At 38.4% G+C, this 6000-nt stretch overlaps 1 protein-coding gene across 1 annotated transcript in view; it reads right to left on the bottom strand.

The window, feature by feature from the left end:
* Ctnna3 (catenin alpha 3) overlaps positions 1-6000 on the bottom strand; it is a 1668564-nt gene that overhangs the window by 146155 nt on the left and 1516409 nt on the right. The window lies entirely within an intron of this gene.

The raw sequence follows: 6000 nt of genomic DNA, 5'->3' as shown, positions 1-6000 counted from the left end.
TTTAGTTTCACAAGTCATCTTCCCAGTGTACAATTATAATATCAATTCTATGCTATAGAACTATGAAATCTTTGATCCAGTTTATACAAAAGTTGTCCTAGAAACTCTGTGGTCAAAACCAGGAAATCTGTAATTTTTCTCAATCAACATCGCTGGCATAAACTATTATATTCTTTGAATCTGATTCTCTATTTTCCAAAATTAAGAAAATAATAGAGTAAGAAGCTGAAAGTTTTGTTTAAAGATGTATTTGAAGATGGTACATGAGTAGCAATGTGTTAACTCATAACATACTGTTGTATTTATAGAAAATATGACAGCATGTATTCAGTATAAGTTTAAAGGAAGTATTTAGAAATTACAAAAGTGATTATATAGTGATATTAAGAATTTTATTGTCTTAACAGAAATATATTTTGTGATTCTTTCACTGTGAGCATTTAGGATAAAAATACCTATATTACCTTTGATGAAAGCATGAACATAATACAGTTGAGTGCTGAACAAGGTTCTGCAGATCTATCACATGCCCACACTCCTGTGTCTCTGGGGAACACAGTTCAGTAGATACAGACACAGTATCGATCAGGGGATATCCATGCTTAATAAACCGGGTAAACATGCTTCCTTGGCTATTCTATTGCCACTTTGAAGACATACACTACTGGTCTTTTTCTATTCTCCTTTCATTGTCTACCAACTCTGAATCATTATTTGTTAGTTATAGACCTTTACAAAGCCCATTGGCATTTGCCACTGATGACAGCTGTAACAGATGATGGTGAGCAAAAACCACTAGGAGTGAAATGCAGAAAATAAAATGATCATAAATAACTGTCATTCCATTACCAAGTCCTGTCTGAAATTGGTTTTAGCACATGTTCAATAGAGCAAAGTCTGCATAATTCAAAGGACAAAAAGTGTTTACTCCTTCAAAAGAGAATGAACTAAAGGGAATCTCTTCCCTTGTCTTTGCAAAGACCATGAATTCCACACAGAGCTTGGTATGAGCATTCAAACACTCCTCAACAGAATCTATGATGAAATCCTAGGATATCTCCTCAAAATGATGGTGTTTATGAAATAGATGCAAAGAAGCAATCTAACCTGAACAGATTTTAGCAGTAAAGTCTCAGTGTGATTTGGAACTGAAGGGCATGGCATTATTATATCATTAAAAGAAATACGGCACTGTTGGGGAGATAAAATGGCTGACAGAGATCGTGGAACTTATTCAAAAAAGATTTAGGTTCTTGTTAGGTGATTTGGATTAGGGATTGGATTGTACTGTCTTAGATATTCAGCTCAAAATTTGAAAGTATAATCTGTTGTAATAAATCTGCATGGTAGATACATACTAAAAACGTGCTGTTGTAGTTAAATTGCCTATTTTATAAATTAACGTTTTAAAAATTGTATTTCTATTAGGCTACAACTAATTAAGTTTCATTCTGGCATCTCTTTGAATCCCGCCTTCTAAGCCAGCTTTGTCATTGTTTGCCATTTTCTTTCGCCTCTATCCCATTAATGTCACATCAGGTTGGTGGTGGTGGTAGTTTGCTCCTCGGCTAATAAAGGATTTATCCTACTAACTGTATGTCTTTAGTAAACTGATGTGACATAATAACCAAAGATCAGGGTTGGAAGCATTTCCCATTTATTAACTCTGAGTCTCATTAATCTTATTAGTAACAGTGAGATAATATCAAAATAGTGCAAAGTTAGTGAACACAAAGCTATTATCTTTTTTCCCCCAAATCAGAGCCCAGGAATGGGAGGTAGTTGATTTGGAGGCTAGATCTTGGCAACAGACCTAACAGGCCAAGTAGAAAACTTCAGGAAAGAAATGACAGTTGATTGAGTTGAATATTATCAAGCTATATACTGCTGTGGAAATTTGGGCTTGATTCTAGAAGGTACCCATTGAGGGACTGCAGAAAGAATACTTAAAAACTGTTCATCAAGAAATGGAAGGGAATATGTTGCTCTGCGTGTTAAATCCTGACAGAAGGGAATAGACGTACAGGTTTATGATTACTAATGATCAAGCATTTTCCAAAGGAATCTCATATCAAAATTGCAGGGGAGGATTGAGGCAACATGTAAATCACATCTGAGATATTTGGAGTTTTAGAAGAGTAGAGGTTAGTCAGGTCAAATAAAATTCTGTCCTCAGAAGATATAAAGGTCAAGGCGGATCTTGTTACAAGACTGTGGTAGAGTTATCACTGAGAGCCTTGAAAGATAAACTAGAGTTTCATGAAACTCTACCTATATGAACAAAAATCTATGAAGCCCAGAAATTGCAAGATGATCTTTACAGTGTCAGAACCAGTTATGTTAAAAACCCACAAAGACCAGGGAGAGGACCAACATTTAAATCACAATGAGCAGAGGGTCATGTAATATCTGGTAACCCTGATACAGGATAAAAATAGAAATCAACATAGTGATAAGAAGAATTTTACCATTTATCATATAGTTGTCAAGCTTATCAAATCCACCATGGATGTTACCTTATTTGGAGCTGCCGGGTAGATTGTGAGAAGACATGATCTAATTCTCATTATCTAAAAGTGTGAAGTTCGTTAATGCTGTGAGGAGTCTTAACCAAAGATTCACTGTCTATATGCAAAAGGCCAGAATGAGAGCATGGGCGTATTTATCCCACTCCAAGCACTATAGTTTGCCTTGTTGTTAACAACAGTGCCTTCTCCTCCTAGCAAACACTCTAAACACAGTTGACTGTCCTCCTCTGGTGGCTCAGCACCACTTGCTCCACTGGAAGCTTGAGCAAAGTTTGCCTTCAGAAAATCACATTTCCAAAGCTACTACTGGGTTACCAGAGTCCATCTCTTACTAATGAAACCAGCTAGTTTTGTAGGAAATTGGGCTTGGATGCTAAATGTTCTACATATTTTCTGTCATGAACGGACTTCCAGAGGACTAACTAATAACCCAAATAGACAGCAAAAAGGCAGAATTCCAAGACGGTGGGACTGCCTAATACATTGCCAGATGCTTCCTGTCTAATAATAATTGTGCTTACTGGCAGATCCATGCACTCCAGTGAGAGAGGAACATTGACTAGATGTACTATCAAAATTAGAGAAAAATAAAATTTTTTGCTGTGTGTGTGTGTGTGTGTGTGTGTGTATATGTGTACACATGTGTATGAGGGCATTCACATGCCTCAAAAAGCATGTGGCAGATAGAGGTCAACGTTGGACATGGGTCCTCACCATACCTTGTTTGAGACAGGGTCTCTTTTTACCTCTCTTCTGCCATGCCAGGCTAGCTGGCCTGTGATTGTTCAGGGATTCTCCTGTCCTGTCTCCCATCTTGGCATAAGAGTGGTAGGATCACAGGCACATGCTACCACATCCAGTCTTATGTGGGTTCTGGGAGTCCAAGGTCAGATACTTACACATACTATAGATCCCTCAGCTATCTTTCCCAGGATCCCTAAAATACCATTTCTTTTATTTGTTTGTTTCATTTTCTTTGAGACAGCATCTCTCTGTAGCCCCAGCTGGCCTGGAACTTGCTATGTAGACCAGGTTGGCCTTGAACTCATAGAGATCTGCCTGCCTCTGTCTCCCGAGTGCTGAGAGTAAAGGCGTGCGCCGCCTTGCTGGGCTCTCAATTCCTGTTGTTGGTTTTGAGGCAAAGTACCACGTTGTGGCCCCAACTCATTATATAGCTCAGGCTAGCCTTAAACCTATGCTGACACCCCATGCCAGTCTCCCACATGCTGGAATTGCAAGCAGCAGCTGGCATACTTGGCCAGATTGTTTGTGCCCTTTTTTCATTTTATATTGTTTTTTAACATTTATTTCAGATATTGGAAAGTAGATGGATATAAACAAAGTCCAAACAGAATGTCTGCAGATGCTGCATTTTGGGACTGAACAGAGGAGTGAAGGAGAGACGTAATAGAAACTGACTCCATCTGTCTAAATTTAGATACTTTTTGACCTATTTAAATTGTTTTCATTATTAGGAAACACAAACCCAAAGCTATCTGGACAAAATTTGGTGTACTCCAAACCTTGTTTCAAATCGGTTTCTATATGTCAGTGAGATGTTTCAGCAAGTAATGACCCTGCCACCAAGCATGGGAATTTGAGTTTGATGTGTGGGTCACATGGTGGAAGGAACCAACTCCTGTAAGTTGTCTTCCACCTTCCACACCCACAGTATGGCACATGTATGTCAACACAAATACAAAATAAAAGTAATTAAAGAAATAATAAAATTAATTCTCAAAATCTGTGGGCTCTATGAATGTATCAATACATTTTGAGGGAGACCAATATTTTAATGGAATGTATTGTCATGTGCATTTCAAATCTGGGGCTTACCCCAATGATCCATACATGAACCATCTCTAGGAGACTGAAACAAAGGGTCTACAAAGCGATGTCCTCCAGCTTTTTGGCTTAAGTGTTTCAACACATCAGATAGGCTATGAAGTACCAGGATACACATAATTTAGAAATTTGCATGGCACTGAAATGAACTACTTTGACAATGATGCTTGTGATGATCATATTATTGCTGCAACTACTACTGATAACTGACAGCTGTTGGTAGCACCCTGTGATCTAGGTGCTAAGCACTTTGTGCAAGCTCAGCTACGTCCCACCATAGCCCTGACCTAGTGGGTGCTATCAGTATGCTCATTTTATAATTGATGAGGTTGAAGGTAAGAGATGTGAATTTCTTTTGCTCAGCAAATCAGCAGGAGATGGTGCACTCTGGTGCATTCTAGTAGCTCACCACACTACCTGGATTTCAGGTCCAAGTTATACAATGAGTCTGTTGTTTGCACTGTTACTATGCCATCATTACAATTATCTGAACAGTATGATTCTTGAATTATTTTTTAAGTGTGAGACCGAACTCAGAGGACACTCGTGTCCCCAGATATCTCTTAGAACCAACCTTCTGTCTCCTGGAACTGTGCTCCTGAGACAGGCTTCACTCACAGTTTTATTCAAACCAGTTTCTCCAGTTTGGGGAAGTGCCAGTTTGGATCCACCTTTATCCTTGCAGACCATCCTGCCTTTACATCCCTAGGTCTAGAATATTTCATTCACCCAATCTCAATCATCCTTCCCATTGTGTTCAGTGAAGTTGGGCACACTGTCTTTCAGAGCATTAATGTGTTAATTCTCAAGCACACCCACATTTGTTCATGACCTTTTAGGGCATAGTACCAAATTGAAGCTCCCAGGAAACTCCCAGATTGGTCACAATACACAAGGTTCATTGAGCTTGTCAAGGTTAATTAAATGTCATTATTCCAGACTATGTCCACTTTATAAAGTCATTCCTCTAGTAGTTGAAAACTAACAGTGGCTAGAAAATCTAATTCTCACAAATTTCCATGTCATGCCCTTGGTTGTAAATAAAGTGAAATTTCACATTTGAGAATAATTTAGAAATTGCAGGATGGCCTGGTCTAATGGCTCAGTGATTAAGAGCATTTGCTGCTTTTAGAGATGACTCAAGTTCAGTTCCCAGTCATCAACACTGGGTGACTTATAATCACCTGTAAACCTAGCTCCAGTGATTCTAATGACTTCTTCTGGCCTCTGTGACCCCTACATACATGTGAATATACACACAATAACACACACACAAATTAAAAAATATAATCATATAAAAATAAATCATAATCTTTCGGGAGCTGTTTAGGATACCACACACACAAATTAAAAAATATAATCATATAAAAATAAATCATAATCTTTTGGGAGCTGTTTAGGATACGTAGTGTGTGCGTGTGTGTGTGTGTGTGTGTGTGTGTGTGTGTGTGTGTGTGTGCATTTTGATGGAGGTGCTGAAGACCTCACTATGGACAAGAAGAAAATCAGGGAGCACTGACACAAAGAGGTTTCCTTTTCTAGAATTTAGAGTACATTTCCAACCACTTGGATTGTCTTTCCCACCCCAAACATGCACATATTTAACTTTTAGATTTACATAACTACT

Source organism: Nannospalax galili, unplaced genomic scaffold (genome assembly GCF_000622305.1).
Source record: "Nannospalax galili isolate Female #2095 unplaced genomic scaffold, S.galili_v1.0 scaffold116, whole genome shotgun sequence".
Classification (NCBI taxonomy): domain Eukaryota; kingdom Metazoa; phylum Chordata; class Mammalia; order Rodentia; family Spalacidae; genus Nannospalax; species Nannospalax galili.
This window is presented reverse-complemented; position numbering and strand designations above follow the sequence as displayed.